This window comes from Balaenoptera physalus, assembly GCF_965194825.1.
Source record: "Balaenoptera physalus genome assembly, chromosome: 3".
Classification (NCBI taxonomy): Eukaryota; Metazoa; Chordata; class Mammalia; order Artiodactyla; family Balaenopteridae; genus Balaenoptera; species Balaenoptera physalus.
The window spans coordinates 36,178,053-36,195,252 of NC_138890.1; the positions used below are offsets into that span (position 1 = coordinate 36,178,053).

Genomic DNA, 17,200 nt, shown 5'->3' on the forward strand with positions numbered 1-17,200 from the left:
ATGAACAATGATCAAGTGATGTGTTCAATTAATTAATACATATGTTTTAGTCCCTCATTTCATTTATTTCACTATTTTGCTTCAAAGTCCTCTTCTTGAAGCTTGGCAGAGTGGCCAATTTCCTAATTTCTTTTTTCTTCCTTTCTTATCAGCTAGTGTCTTTTCTAATTCAAAAATTCAAATGTGTTATTGTACTTGCTTGCATTTAAGCTTTCTGCCATTTTTCAAACTGTGCCTGGACACAGCCATAAATATATGCTTCACAGTATGTGAATCTCAGGAACTCCACTACCATCTTAAGTCACCATCACCCACTGTGACCTCCCTCCTTTTGAACTCACAGCAAGTGAATGACCCATGATACTCACTCAGTTATTAATCATGCCCGCCTTGCGACATTTCTGATGATGTATATTTAACATCACACAGTTCTATAATTTGTCAGTGTATCCATCCCCAGCCACCTCAGTTAAATCACAAGCTGTTTGAGGCAGATTCAACATCTATCTTACAGAATGCATTGTAAACAAGGAAAATGTGTGCTGATTGATTATTTAATTGATTGACTATATCCATTTAGCTATGAAGGAATTCAAGCAGCATGAATAACAGAAAGTTAAAAACGTCTTCCCCTAATCAGGTGTTCTTGAACATATTAGTGTCTGGGAAGCAATTGTGAGAATTCTCAATAAAGTGTCCACAGATTTCCTTGTCCTTGTCTGAACAGTCAAGAACAAGGTATGAAATGACATAGGAGAAACATTATGCTTTATTTCTTTAACTGACTTGTTATACCTCCAGCCCAAACTTTTCTACATTTAAGAAGATGCCATTTCCTGAAATGTGCCCAGTGAAGTTAATAGTGTGTCATCCATAATGGAACCAAGGGTCAGCTAAATTTGAGAAAAACTCACATAAACAACATTAGACAGTTTTCTTCCTCATAGGAATTCATGGAGGCTTTGATATTCTCATATTTCCAAAGGAGGGGGACAGAGAATATAGTACATCAATATACCCAAATCTGTGTAAGCATAGATTTTTTTTTTAAGCACCTTACAAGATCTGTGTGCCATAGTAATCACTTTTGGAATCTCTGAGGTAGAAATTTCAGGTACATCTTACACAATTCATGTTGGATTATCAATTGCAGGGGACCATTTCTTTTTTTGGACAAAAATCCAATACTGAGTTTGGTTATTCATTTATTTAATACTTCATTTATCAGCATACAGCAGATCCTTCAACCTTCCTCTTTCCTCTGTGGCCATTTCCTCCCATTGTGTTACTGTACTGTGATATTATGTTATTGCTTTTCTAAACTTTACCTTATTTAACCAACTAACTTTTAGGAACCTATATCAGTCTGTCTTCTTCCACTGCTTTGTGATGTCCTCTTGCAGATAGCATAAGCATGTATGCCTATCCGTGTTAGTTAGGAGTCTTCAAGACAGAAGATCTGTATCAAAGTCCTACCCCACAGACACTAGTTATGTGATCTAATTTGTTGCTTTCCTTTCTAAGCCCCAGTTTCACCCTCTGTACAAGGTTGGATAAAGATAAAAAATTATATGAGAGTTATTAGTAAATTGTAAAATACTTTGCACAAGCAAGAAATTATTTTTATGTCATGTTTTAATTTCTTATATTTCTTCATATTTTGGTTAATGAGCAAGTGCTAATAGTTAAGTCTGGGGAGTAAAACAGGAGGTGGTAAAAAGCACAAAGGAAACATTTACATTATACCTCTCTGTGCTTTTAGAAATTTTACTATTCTGAAAAATGTTCCAGACTTATAAAGAAGTAATATAACCTCAAACCAAGTGTCATGAGAATATCTATTTCAAGTGACCCTAGTCTAAAACTATAACTTAAACAAACGTGGAACTTGGAAGGGCAGGGCTAAATATTGATCAAAATGTTAATAGCCTATTTAGTTGTTTATAACTCGAGACTAAAAAGGAGCGAGCTAGTGCCATATCAGAAGGGAATGCACAAATGGGCTGCCAAAGCATTGTTCTCATCCTTATACAGTACATGCTTGATGGGGCAAGGCAGTGTCCTCTCCACTTTCTTTTACAGATTTGACAAAAACATTAATCATGGCTTTTGTTGGTACTATGAGAGCGTCATTTTTTAAAGGAAACTCTTGTGTTTCTCACATTCCGATGCTAATCAATTATGTCCTTCTTTGCCTTTGGATAAAATTCAAACAAAACATCCATTAGCAAATTATCCTCATTAGACTCTGGGGAAACTTTGAATAACACTTTCAGAGACTCGTGGAGCCCCCAGGGCATATAGTTGCTAAAGGAGCACTGGTCATGGAATTAATATTGGTAAAATTTTACTCTTACTACTGAAGGTTTTTATGTTAAGTGGTGTTTTCATTTACTAAGAGATACAGTTTTCATTTCGGTTAGAAATAGATGTTTTCTGCATGCTTTTTAAAAATCTTTTTAGAGAACTGTAGAAATGTCTGCCTTATTGCTTATGTCAAAAAATGGGATATATTTTGTTAATGTTATTAAGAAAAAAATTAACAAATAGTTTTTTTTCCAAAAGTGTAAGCATTTATGTGTATAATAAGGGTAATAAGTGATGGAAATATCTATAGCTCTGGATGAACTTCTGTGTATGTTCTTTTGTAGCACTAGAATCAGGTCTATCAAGAAATCTAGAACGCTTATACTTAACTGTATTTTAATAATAGTTTGCTTCTTCCACTGCCTTTAGCCTTTAACTACCCTCACCTTTTTCATTTCTATGAGTTTCAGAAGATGTTTGGTATAAAAGTGATGCAAGTTTTATTATAATTTGAAAGACGTTTTTCAATATAAATAAAATGACGTTTACAATCTGAGGCCTTCCGAGAGATCTTGACCTTTCAAAGAAGAGCTATGGATTTCTTTAACTTTTAAAGAAAGTCATTCCAAAGTCCTCCTTATCCTAGTTCAGGCTTATTACTGGACAATCACAGAATTACTTTAACAACTACCTTTAATTCTAGACTTTTCTCTTTCACATTCTACCTTATTTCTCCTTTTCTCTATTCCAAATCCATTCTGTATCCAATGCATAAGCTTCTTTGCTCATGTCACCGGTATTCTCCCCCAATTTTCCGTGTCCCATCTCCCCCCATCCTACTACAGGATGAAGCTGAGATTTAAAATGTGTAAGGGTACTCCAGAATTTGACCTTCCCGACCTCATTAGCATTTCCCCCTATTCCTGGTCTACTCAGGGACTGCCGAACACACCCCACACCTTTCTGATTTCACCCCTTTGCTCCCATTTGCCCTTTATCCTGCCTCTTTAATCTCTCCCTCTCCACAATTCTCATATTCCTGAGCCAGGAAGGAATCTTTCCTGTGAAAGCAAATCCTGACAGACCCTTTACCTTCTTCACTTCCTTAACCAAGTCAGACCTCTTTATTGCCTATTTTCATAATATCCTGAGGTTTCTTCATAAAGTTTGCTCAGATTAAAATTATTTATTAATAACATAACATTTATTTTCTTTCACAATGGCAAAGACCATATTTATTTTATTTACTTCTGTATGATGGTGCCCAATACAATGCTTGACACATAGTGCTGATAAGCAAATGCTTATTGAATGCAAAAATATCTCTAATTGGAAATGGTTTATTCCTTCTCTGAATAATATAGGATCGCTAATATGCATTCATTATACACGGCCTGGTAGAGTAGTTATATCATTCATCGTTTCAATAAACACTTTGAGCTCTTTCCATTTGTTAAGAACTCTGAAAGAATCAACAGAGAATCAAACATGGACCTAACCTCAATTTGTTTACAATCTAGTAGAGAAAATAAGTCTCGTAAATATTTCTAATACAGAATCAAAAATGACATGTACTACAAAGAAAGGTACAGATAAAGTATTTTATCAGAGCTAAAGAGATTTGAGAAAATAACTCTACAATATGAAAAACATATTGAAATAATATATGAAGGAATTCACTCAGAGATACAGACTCTAAACATGCCACTTTGTATACATGCCATCATTCTAATTAAGTTGGAGAGTAGAAAATTTGTTCAATCTAGTCTTATACCTCTGTATCTGTCCCAATGTCTAGGATAGAACATTTTATGTACTAGATACTCATAATTACCATATAAGCATAAAATACAGATAAACTTGTCCTGATTGATGAATTCAACAAATGTTTATTAGCACCTCATATGTAGTGGGTCTTAAAAATGTAATGAATGATAAGAACTCTGCTCAAAATATATATGTCGAATCATTCTGTATGTTAACATAGGAAGACCAAAATTAAAGGTGATAATCGTAATGAGACTTTTCCTTCAATGTCTTCTCTATAGTAGGAGTTAATTTTGAGGATGAAAAGAGACACCAAAACTAATTAAATTATATATTATTTGAAAAGATTTATTTATTTACCTTCCAAGTTGTTTTATTATATTAATGGATACAAAAATATTCAATGTTTTTTCAAATAGATTATTTTACAAATATAAACTAGTTTGTGTCAATGATTATTAAAGCAAAATAAAAATCTTTATAATAAAAACTCACATAAGCAGAATAATTATTATTACAGGTATTTTTGTCTATTAATCAGTATTTTAGCTGTATCTGTCTCTAATATTGTGATTCACAAGCCATTCTATGATCTGATATTGAAAGAAAAGATTTGCATTTATGACTCAATTTTCCTCAAACAAAAATCAATTCCTTCTGAAAAGCATAGACTTTTTTTTTTTAGTAAGGAAAAAGTTCTCTTTTTCAGCTCAAGGCATTTCCTTGAACAAGAGGGCTTCTCTAAAACTTCATTTCAAAAGATATGTACAAATATCCCAAACTTGTTAACAAAGCAGATTATAATTTTAGCTAGCTCCGACAGAAAATTTTCAGGATTCCTCTTTACAGTTGTAACCAGAGAAATAAAAAGGTCTATATTGCAAAATACAGCAAAACACATCAAGTAAATATAAGTATAGACCTAATAATTCTGTTAGATAATACGTATTTTGTTGTTGTTTTACTATAAAATAGCATTTGAAAAATTTCATATCAGACATAATATTGTAAAATTTTAAGCTATTTGTCTGACTGTAAACTATTACTTTTACAAACTAAAGGCAGAGAGTGTGATCTCAAAATCTGTTAGACTCTGTCCTAAAGCATTATAGAAATAAACTCTTTGCTTAAGACTCACTACCAGTGTAGCCTTGTCTTTTCCTTTTCCTTTTCAAGTGAAAGGAAAAGAATGGCAAGAGATGAGGCTGGAGAAGTAATTAGGAGCCAGCTCATATAGGACATTATAAACCATCGCAAAAGGACTACACTTCGTATTTGGATCACTGGGGAGCCATTGAAGGCATTTAAGTAAGATTTATATGATCAAACTTGTGTTTTACAAAGATCAGCATAGCTTCAGGGTGAGGAATGGATTATATAGAAGACAAGAGTGAGTCAAGTAGACCAACTTGGACATGTTTGGAGCAATTCTAGACAGTATAGTTTGAGAGGCGGGGTTGGAGAGGTTTTAAGGTGGAGAATTAACAAAACTCGTGATGGAATTATGTGTTACAGGGCTCAGAGAATGAAAGCAGTAGATCAAGAATGACTCCTATGCTTGAGCAACTGACTGGATAGAGGGGCCATTCACTGCTAGGTAATTAGGAAAAGGAAAAAATTAGTAATGCCTCCTCTATCATGTTGAACAATTTATAAATTGTGACTATAGCCTATTACATAACACCTCTTTATATTATCATGCTTTGTATTATAATACAAATATCACTTATATAAATTTTATACAAAAGGATATTTGAAATACTTTAAAATATGTTGAAATGACATTAGTGGTTTTACATAATGGAAAAAACACATTTTATCTTGTCATGAAATTCATATATTTTTGCACATAAGAACTTGTCAAGTTCATAGTTGTCTTTATGCTAACAAAATGCATCATAATTCCCCATTTTCTTTCTGAGCCTCAATTTATGTAGATTCAATATAAACTCTTCAAGTTCTCTGTTTTTTTTTTCTGAAGTGTCCGAACTGCTTTTAATGTCATCCAGTGAATTTTATAATTTCAACATTGGATGTTTCAGTTTCAAAAGTCCCATTAGGTTCTACTTTATGACCTCTACTCATATCCTCATTCTATTAATTTTTTCTTTTAGATCCTTGGGTATTATAAATTCCTTGTTTGCTAATTCTACCATCTCAGTAACTTCTAGGTCTTTTCTACTGACTGATTTTTCTCCTGGCTATTGCTCCTATTTTCCCCACTTTTTCACTTAATAATTTTATAGGAGTTGCAACAAATTTTGAATATTACATTGTTGACAGTTGTATTTTGGTGTTTTCTTTATAGATTAATGCACTTTTTTCTGGTTGACAGTAAGTTACTTGCAGAACATCTGACTCCTTTTAAAACATGTTTTTCTGCTTTGTTAGAGCAGATCTATTGTAGCCTTTACTCTAGGGCTACTTAGACCCTACTACAAATGTATGATCTTCTGTGCTCTTTGCTTAATGGCGTGTGAGTATTCAATAAAGACTTCTTCTGGCTGCTTAGAACTTGAATTCTCCTAGCCCTGAGTGAACTATGAGAATGTTTTAGTTTACAGCTCCCTAGTTATTTTGTGCCCAGCCTTGTAGAGTTTCATTTGATGTATGCATATTTTAGTATTCAACAACAGACGCATGGGGACCCCTTTGTAGATTTATGATTCTTTTTCTCTGTATAGCTCTCTCTTCTCTGGCACTCTGACTGCAAATATCAGCTGCCTCAAGCTCCTCCCACTCCATTCTCTGTCTACTCAACTTAGTGATTTGCTGGGTTCTGCTTGGTTTCCTTATTCCTATATCATGGTCCAGAAAGTGCCCCCAGAAAACCAAGGTAACTGTAGGGCTCACCTCACTTTTTTTCCTCTCTTCTAAGGACTCAGAGTCCTACTCAGTGTGTTGATCAATGTCTGCAAGAAATTCACTCATACATTTACTATTTTTTTCATTTCCCATTATGGGACATCAAGACTGGCTCCAGTTACTTCATCATAGCTGGAAATGCCACAGCTTGTTTGCTTTGGGATGATGACATAATTCTCTAATTCTCATTTTATTCACTGATAAATATGAATCTGACAGATGACTATCTTGTGTTCACCAAAAAATATTTCACTTTTCTCCTCCTATACATGCAGTAAGAAGTGGCCACGTGACTATCTTCTGTCCAATAGACTATGAATGGAAGTGATGATAACAACCTCTTTTGGGCTTGTCCCAAAATACTGCCCTGTGGTCTTCTACCATGCCTTGTCCCTGTTTGTTGGATGCATGTAGAATGCTCCAAGGACTTGCAAGATGGGTTCACAAAATGAAAGGCAAAATGAATGGCAAATAAACACTTACTGTGTAAGTCTCTGAACTTGTAAAGTTGTGTGTTTGAGCACTTAGCCTACCTTGACTGACTGAATGAATAATAATAACCCCTACACAATACATTATTATTTCATGCCAATGTGATTAAATAAAATTAGAAAATATTTCAATTGATGCACTAGGTTAAGTGCCTGTTAATGACAAATCTTGCTGTTATTATTATTCTTATGAATCCTACTATATATGTTACTATTTTTTATTAAAGTACAGTTGATTTACAATATTATATTATTTTCAGGTGTACAGCATTTTGATTCAATATCATGCATGTATCAGTATCACAGCTATAGAAAACAAACTTGTGGTTACCAAAGGGGAGAGGGAAGGGGAGAGGTACAAATTAGGGTTATGGGATTAATAGATACCAACTGCTATGTATAAAAAGATAAGCAACAAAGATATATTGCATAGCACAGGGAATTATAGCCAAATCTTGTAATATGGTTTACTATTTTTAGTGAAATAATAATAGGTATTTTAAATAAACATTAACATGTGAGGTAATATTTTATAGAGTAAATGCACAAAAATACATTCAATTATTTGTCACTGTATGTACAAAAAGTGTATATAAGTTTTAAGATCTTGAGATATCTTGTAACATTTCAAATTGATTTTGAATGGGAAATTTATTAAAAAATAGAAATTTATTAAACATAGGCGTTTAAAGGCTAGCACTGTTAAATGCATCAAAATCATCCAGTCCTTTGCTGTGCCTAATCAAAGATCTAGTTTCCCATTTGACGTTGGGGTGTGAAAGGCCTCTCAGACTTAATATTGTCTAGAAATCATCTAGAAACCAAAGTTGAGAATTCTATGCTCATGAAGAAACTATTGAAAGTAACTGTGAATCAACTCCGATGATCTTTGAGCAGAGAAGAATAATGATTTCTCCTTATAACTCCAGGCTTTCTCCTTGAGGTGTATTTTCTATTATTAGCAATTAAGGAGACTTAAGAATGTCCCTTAAATTCTCTATCTCAGCACTGCACTTGGATGATTAGGCAGCCACAGGAGTTAGTAATGATCTGAGGTTGCTTTTAATGACAGCCGTGTTTAAGTCACACCAGGGCGAGGTGGGTGTTGAAGAAGGTGGCAGTTACCTTACACTGCAGATTAACAGGTTGCAAAACATGGTCTCCCGGGGCTTCCCTGGTGGCTCAGTCTTTAAGAATCCGCCTGCCAATGCAGGGGACACAGGTTCGAGCCCTGGTCCGGGAAGATCCCACATGCCGCGGAGCAACTAAGCCCGTGCGCCACAACTACTGAGCCTGCACTTCAGAGCCCGTGCGCAGCAATGAAGACCCAACGCAGCCAAAAAAGAAAATAAATAAGTAAATTTATATATAAAAAAAGAGGTGTATCGTCTACATTTATAAAAACAAAAAACAAAAAACAAAAAACATGGTCTCCTGTGCAAGGTGCAGAGTGCTGTTGCACATCATGGTGTGTTTCCAAATCCTATCTGATTCATTACAGTTCCGCCAACAAGTGAATATCTTGAATACACTGTAAAAAGCCCAGCTGACAAAATCACCTTCTGTTCATAATACGGTAAAAATCACGCATTTACCAGCCAGATTATCAAAGTAATTAGTTATTAGTGAAGTTTCCAATCTTGGCACTTTATTTATTAGTGGTTTCATGTATTTAGTTTAAGCAAAAATTAAAAATTGTCAGAAAAGTATTTGTTTATGTCTTGGAAAAATCTGTTCATGATAACCAGCTTGGCTAACAAGATTTTATTCTTCATATTTTAGGGAAAAGAATAAACATTTTTCTGTTAAACTAAAAGGATAGTTTTCCAACTTTGGAGCTCCCTGGTAAAGAGTTGGAAAACTGTCATGTCTCCTAAGAGTCACTGAAATGGAAACATAGGGAAAGAAGTTCATGAGCATAATCACTTTGGGACAGTTGTCTACACTTTATTTTATATGGTGTTTAGAATGTACATGTGAAGATAATGATGCACTGAAGATAATGTGTCTTTATACTTACACAGAACATTGAAATATATGTATGTAATATATGTATATTATGTATATGTATGTAATATATGTATATTTGTATGCATAGGTAATAGTAAAATATATAAGACAATTACAATGGATCTCATTTTAAGGGCTCAACAAAATTGTTTAGTCTAATATGTCTTGCAGTTGTCCTGAGTCTGTCTCTGTCTGGCTGTCTGTGTGCCTCTCAAACTCTCTAGAACCTGAGCAAATCAATGGCCTAGCAGCTTGAAGGATATAGTCATGTCTCCCAAGGTGTTAAGTGTTAGTCTTCTCCACCACAGAACTATGACTCTTTTTTTCTCAGATTCAAGAGGCTTTCAATTTGGGAAGATTTTATTATTCTTAAATAAAAATTTTGCAGCTTCCTACCATGTGCAGTCGTTCTTCTAGGTGCTGGGAAAACAATGATAAAGAAAACCAGGCAGAGTCCCTGCTCTCAGGGAAGTTGCAGGCAGTAAAAGAACATATCAGCTTAAAAATTTCACACAAATACATAAAATGGGACCTATGATAAGTACTATGAAGGGCTAGTATTTGGTCATGTGAGAACATAGAATACGCAAATTTGCCTAAATAAAGGCAGTCAGGAAATGCTTTACTCAAAAATTAATGATTGATTTGAAATCTACATAAAATAGTGAATTAGGCAAAGAGTAGACAAAAACTTTTCCGAGCACCAGGAATATACATGTGAAGTTTATTTTCCTGAGGTTGAAATTAATGTCCCTCACAGGATTGAAAACTATCTTTACAAAGAGCAACATCTCTGTTGCTTTCATTTTTAAAGAGCTTAAATCAATCTAAATAGCAAAAACAAAATAAGGCTAAACCTCAGTTTAGCTCAAAAGTGGCTTTTCTTTGAAAAGCCAATGTTGTTTGCTTTAAAGATGAAGTTAAATTTGGGGGGTGATGTTTCTTCTGGTGATACGCATTTCATTTTTTTTTTTAAACTTTGGAGTTCAGAAGAAGAAACTGATTTAGAATCATCTTTTTTTTTAAATTAATTAATTAATTAATTAATTAATTTTTGGCTGTGTTGGGTCTTCGTTTCTGTGCGAGGGCTTTCTCTAGTTGCGGCAAGCGGGGGCCACTCTTCATCGGGGTGCGCGGGCCTCTCACTATCGCGGCCTCTCTTGTTGCGGAGCACAGGCTCCAGACGCGCAGGCTCAATAGTTGTGGCTCACGGGCCTAGTTGCTCCGTGGCATGTGGGATCTTCCCAGACCAGGGCTCGAACCCGTGTGCCCTGCATTAGCAGGCAGATTCTCAACCACTGCGCCACCAGGGAAGCCCTCTGCATTTCATTTTTTAATACAACTTTATTTCAATTGCTCTTTTTGATGATAATGATGTAAACACTAGTTCAGACAAGTGGCAAATAAAATAAAAACTGTTGGACATTGATACTCATGGATTAATGATCAACAGGATTCTACAGGATTCCATGAGGGGATTGGACTTGAAACATTTCATTTGCTTGCAAGACTGTCTTTCGCAAACTTCAGGTCATCCATAATCTGAGATGTAGTAAAGGAAGAGAAATCCATAAATCAACTTTAAAGTCATTTAAGAATAATTTTTTAAACATCTTATTGGAGTATAATTGCTTTACAATGGTGTGTTAGTTTCTGCTGTATAACAAAGCTATACGTATACATATATCCCCATATCCCCCCACCTTGCATCTCTCTCCCACCCTCCTTATCCCACCCCTCTAGGTGGTCACAAAGGACAGAGCTGATCTCGCTGTGCTATGCAGCTGCTTCCCACTAGCTATCATTTTACATTTGGTAGTGTATATATGTCCATGCCACTCTCTCACTTCATCCCAGCTTAACCTTCCCCCTCCCCGTGTCCTCAAGTCCACTCTCTACATCTGTGTCTTTATTCCTGTCCTGCCCCTAGGTTCTTCAGAACCATTTTTTTCTTTTTTCTTTAGATTCCATACATGTATTTTAGCATATGGTATTTATTTTTCTCTTTCTGACTTACTTCACTCTGTATGACAGACTCTAGGTCCATCCACCTCACTACAAATAACTCAATTTCCTTTCTTTCTATGGCTGAGTAATATTCCATTGTATATATGTGCCACATCTTCTTTATCCATTCAGTTGCTGATGGACACTTAGGTTGCTTCCATGTCCTAGCTATTGTAAATAGAGCTGCAATGAACATTGTGGTACATGACTCTTTTTGAATTATGGTTTTCTCAGGGTATATGCCCAGTAGTGGGATTGCTGGGTCGTATGATAGTACTATTTTTAGTTTTTTAAGGAACCTCCATACTGTTCTCCATAGTGGCTGTATCAATTTACATTCCTACCAACAGTGCAAGAGGGTACTCTTTTCTCCACACTCTCTCCAGCATTTATTGTTTTCAGATTTTTTGATGATGGCCACTCTGACTGGTGTGAGATGATACCACATTGTAGTTTTGATTTGCATTTCTCCAGTGATTAGTGATGTTGAGAATCCTTTCATGTGTTTGTTGGCAATCTGTATGTCTTCTTTGGAGAAATGTCTATTTAGGTCATCTGCTCATTTTTGGATTGGTTTTTTTTTTTTTTTTTTTTTGATATTGAGCTGCATGAGCTGCTTGTAAATTTTGTAGATTAATCCTTTGTCAGTTGCTTCATTTGCAAATATTTTCTCCCATTCTGAGGGTTGTCTTTTCGTCTTGTTTCTGCTTCCCTTTGCTGTGCAAAAGCTTTTAAGTTTCATTAGGTCCCATTTGTTTATTTTTCTTTTAATTTCCATTTCTCTAGGAGGTGGGTCAAAAAGGATCTTGCTGTGATTTATGTCATAAAGTGTTCTGCCTATGTTTTCCTCTAAGAGTTTCATAGTGTCTGGCCTTACATTTAGGTTTTTAATACATTTGGAGTTTATTTTTGTATATGGTGTTAGGCAATGTTCTAATTTCATTCTTTTACATATAGCTGTTCAGTTTTCGCACACCACTTATTGAAGAGGCTGTCTTTTCTCCATTGTATTTTCTTGCCTCCTTTATCAAAAATAAAGTGACCATATGTGCGTGGGTGTATCTCTGAGCTTTCTATCCTGTTCCATTGATCTATATTTCTGTTTTTGTGACAGTACTATATTGTCTTTTTTATGGTAGCTTTGTAGTATAGTCTGAAGTCAGGGAGCCTGATTCCTCCAGCTCCGTTTTTCTTTCTCAGGATTGCTTTGGCTATTTGGGGTCTTTTGTGTTTCCATACAAATTGTGAAATTTTTTGTTCCAGTTCTGTGAAAAATGCCATTGGTGGTTTGGTAGGGATTGCATTGAATCTGTAGATTGCTCTAGTTGGTATACTCATTTTCACAATGTTGATTCTTCCAATCCAAGAACATGGTATATCTCTCCATCTGTTTGTATCATCTTTAATTTCTTTCATCAGTGTCTTATAGTTTTCTGCATACAGGTCTTTTGTCTCCTTAGGTAGGTTTATTCCTAGGTATTTTATTCTTTATGTTGCAGTGGTAAATGGGAATGTTTCCTTAATTTCTCCCTCATATTTTTCATCATTAGTGTAGAGGAATGCAAGAGATTTCTGTGCATTAATTTGGTATCCTGCTACTTTACCAGATTCATTGGTTAGCTCTAGTAGTTTTCTGGTAGCATCTTTAGGATTCTCTATGTATAGTATCAAGTCGTCTGCAAACAGTGACATGTTTATTTCTTCTTTTCCAATTTGGATACCTTTTATTTCTTTATCTTCTCTAATTGCTGTGGCTAAAACTTCCAAAACTATATTGAATAATAGTGGTGAGAGTGGACAACCTTGTCTTGTTCCTGATCGTAGAGGAAATGGTTTCAGTTTTTCACCATTGAGAATGATGTTGGCTGTGGGTTTGTCATATATGGCCTTTATTATGTTGAGGTGAATTCCCTCTATGCCTACTTTCTGGAGGGTTTTTATCATAAATGGGTGTTCAATTTTGTTGAAAACTTTTTCTGCATCTATTGAGATGATCATATGGTTTTTCTCCTTCAACTTATTAATATGGTTTATCACATTGATTGATTTTTGTATATTGAAGAATCCTTGCATTCCTGGGATAAACCTCACTTGATCATGATGTATGATCTTTTTAATGTGCTGTTGAATTCTCTTTGCTAGTATGTGGTTGAGGATTTTTACATCTATGTTCATCAGTGATATTGGCCTGTAGTTTCCTTTCTTTGTGACATCTTTGTCTGGTTTTGGTATCAGGGTGATGGTGGCCTCTTAGAATGAATTTGGGAGTGTTCCTCCCTCTGCTCTATTTTGGAGAAGTTTGAGAAAGAAAGGTGTTAGCTCTTCTCTAAATGTGTGATAGAATTCGCCTGTGAAGCCGTCTGGTCCTGAGCTTTTGTTTTTTGGAAAATTTTAAATCACAGTCTCAATTTCAGTGCTTGTGATTGGTCTAGTCATATTTTCTATTTCTTCCTAGTACAGTCTCAGAAAGTTGTGCATTTCTAAGAATTTGTCCATTTCTTCCAGGTTGTCCATTTTATTGGCATATAGTTCATTGTACTAATCTCTCATGATCCTTTGTATTTCTGCAGTGTCAGTTGGTACTTCTCCTTTTTCATTTCTAATTCTATTGATTTGAGTCTTCTCCCTTTGTTTCTTGATGAGTCTGGCTAATGGTTTATCAATGTTTTTTATCTTCTCAAAGAACCAGCTTTTAGTTTTATTGATCTTTGCTGTTGTTTTCCTCATTTCTTTTTCATTTATTTCTGATCTGATCTTTCTGATTTCTTTCCTTTTGGTAACTTTGGGGGTTTTTTGTTCTTCTTTCTTCAGTTGCTTTAGGTGTAAGGTTAGGTTGTTTATTTGAGATGTTTCTTGTTTCTTGAGGGAGGATTATATTGCTATAAACTTTCCTCTTAGAACTGCATTTGCTGCATCCCATAGGTTTTGGGTCATCGTGTTTTCATTGTCATTTGTTTCTAGGTATTTTTTGATTTCCTCTTTGGTTTCTTCAGTGATCTCTTGGTTATTTAGTAGTGTATTGTTTATCCTCCATGTCTTTGTATTTTTTACAGATTTTTTCCTGTAGTTGATATCAAATCTCATAGTATTGTGGTCCAAAAAGTTACTTGTTATGATTTCAGTTTTCTTAAATTTACCAAGGCCTGATTTGTGACCCAAGATATCTGTCCTGGAGAATGTTCCATGAGCACTTGAGGAGAATGTGTATTCTGTTGTTTTTGGATGGAATGTCCTATAAATATCAATTAAGTCCATCTTGTTTAATGTATCATTTAAAGCTTGTGTTTCCTTATTTATTTTCATTTTAGATGATGTGTCCATTGGTGAAAGTGGAGTGTTAAAGTCCCCTACTCTGATTGTGTTATTGTCGATTTCTCCTTTTATGGCTGTTCGCGTTTGCCTTATGTATTGAGGTGCTCCTATGTTTGGTGCACAAATATTTACAATTTTTATATCTCCTTCTTGGATTGATCCCTTGATCATTATGTAGTGCCCTGCTTTGTCTCTTGTAATAGTGTTTATTTTAAAGTCTATTTTGTCTGATATGAGAATTGCTACTCCAGCTTTCTTTTCATTTCCATTTGCATGGAGTATCTTTTTCCATCCCCTGACTTTCAGTCTGTATGTTTCCCTAGGTCTGAAGTGGGTCTCTTGTATTCAACATTTATACAGGTTTTGTTTTTGTATCCATTCAGCCAGTCTGTGTCTTTTGGTTGGAGCATTTAATCTATTTACATTTAAGGTAGTTATTGATATGTATGTTCCTATTACCATTTTCTTAATTGATTTGGGTTTGTTATTGTAGGTCTTTTCCTTCTCCTGTGTTTCCTGCCTAGAGAAGTTCCTTTAGCATTTGTTGCAAAGCTGGTTTGGTAGTGCTGAATTCTGTTAGCTTTGGCTTGTCTGTAAAGCTTTTAATTTCTGCGGCGAATCTGAATGAGATCTGTGCTGGGTAGAGTAATCTTGGTTGTTGGTTTTTCCTTTTCATCACTTTAAATATGTCCTGCCACTCCCTTCTGGCTTGCAGAGTTTCTGCTGAAAGATCAGCTGTTAACCTTATGGGGATTCCCTTGTAAGTTATTTGTTGCTTTTCTCTTGCTGCTTTTAATATTTTTTCTTTGTATTTAATTTTTGATAGTTTAATTAATATGTGTCTTGATGTGTTTCTCCTTGGACTTATCCTGTATGGGACTCTCTGCACTTCCTGGACTTGATTGACTATTTTCTTTCCCATAATAGGGAAGTTTTCAACTATAATCTTCTTAAATATTTTCTCAGACCCTTTCTTTTTCTCTTCATCTTCTGGGACCCCTATAATTCGAATGTTGGTGCATTTAATGTTGTCCCAAAGGTCTCTGAGACTGTCCACAATTCTTTTCATTCTTTTTTCTTTATTCTGCTCTGCAGTAATTATTTCCACTATTTGACCTTGCAGGTCACTTATCCGTTCTTTTGCCTCAGTTATTCTGCTATTTATTCCTGCTAGAGAATTTAAAATTGCATTTATTATATTTTTCATCACTGTTTGTTTGGTCTTCATTTCTTCTAGGTCCTTTTTAAACGTTTCTTGTATTTTCTCCATTCTATTTCCAATATTTTGGGTCATCTTTACTATCATTACCCTGAATTCTTTTTCAGGTAGACTGCCTATTTCCTCTTCATTTGTTTGGTCTGGTGGGTTTTTACCTTGCTGCTTCATCTGCTGTGTATTTCTCTGTCTTCTCATTTTGCTTAACTTACTGGGTTTGCGGTCTCCTATTCACAGGCTGCAGGTTCATAATTCCCATTATTTTTGGTGTCTGCCCCCAGTGGCTAAGGTTGATTCAGTGGGTTGTGTAGGCTTCCTGATGGAGGGGACTGGTGCCTGTGTTCTGGTGGATGAGGCTGGATCTTGTGTTTCTGGTGGACAGGGCCATGTCCGGTGGTGTGTTTTGGGGTGTCTGTAACCTTATTATGTTTTTAGGTAGCCTCTCTGCTAATGGTTTGGGTTGTGTTCCTGTCTTGCTAGTTGTTTGGCATAAGGTGTCCAGGACTGGAGCTTGCTGGTCGTTGAGTGGAGCTAGGTCTTAGCATTGAGATCGAGATTTCTGGGAGATGTTTCCCCGTTTGATATTTCATGGAGCTGGGAGGTCTCTGGAGGACTAATGTCCTCAACTTGGATCCCCCTTCTCAGATGCACAGGCCAGACACACGGCCAGAGCAACAAGACCCTGTCAGCCACATAGCTCCAAACTCTGGAACCCCACACTCCAGAGGCTCTCCATTTTTTTTTAACATCTTTATTGGGGTATAATTGCTTTACAATGTTGTGTTAGTTTCTGCTGTATAACAAAGTGAATCAGATATACATATACATATATCCCCATATCTCTTCCCTCTTTTGTATCCCTCCCACCCTCCCTATCCCACCCCTCTAGGTGGTCACAAAGGACGGAGCTGATCTCCCTGTGCTATGCGGCTGCTTTCCACTAGCTATCTATTTTACATTTGGTAGTATATATAAGTCCATGCCACTCTCTCACTTTGTCCCATCTTACCCTTCCCCCACCCTGTGTCCTCAAGTCCATTCTCTACATCTGTGTCTTTCTTCCTCTCCTGCCCCTACATTCTTCAGAACCATTTTTTTTTTTTTTTTTAGATTCCCTATATATGTGTTAGCATATGGTATTTATTTTTCTCTTTCTGACTTACTTCACTCTGTATGACAGACTCTAGGTCCATCCACCTCACTACAAATAACTCAATTTCGTTTC

General features: G+C 35.6%; 1 long non-coding RNA gene across 1 annotated transcript in view; it reads right to left on the reverse strand.

Annotated features, from left to right (window-relative positions):
- Window positions 1–1,056: 1,056 nt before the first annotated feature.
- Window positions 1,057–17,200, reverse strand: part of LOC309658285 — a 126,331-nt gene continuing 110,187 nt past the window's right edge. Inside the window, exon 2 of the long non-coding RNA XR_014262176.1 lies at window positions 1,057–11,373. This is a non-coding gene — a long non-coding RNA (uncharacterized lncRNA). The remainder of the gene's footprint in view (window positions 11,374–17,200) is intronic.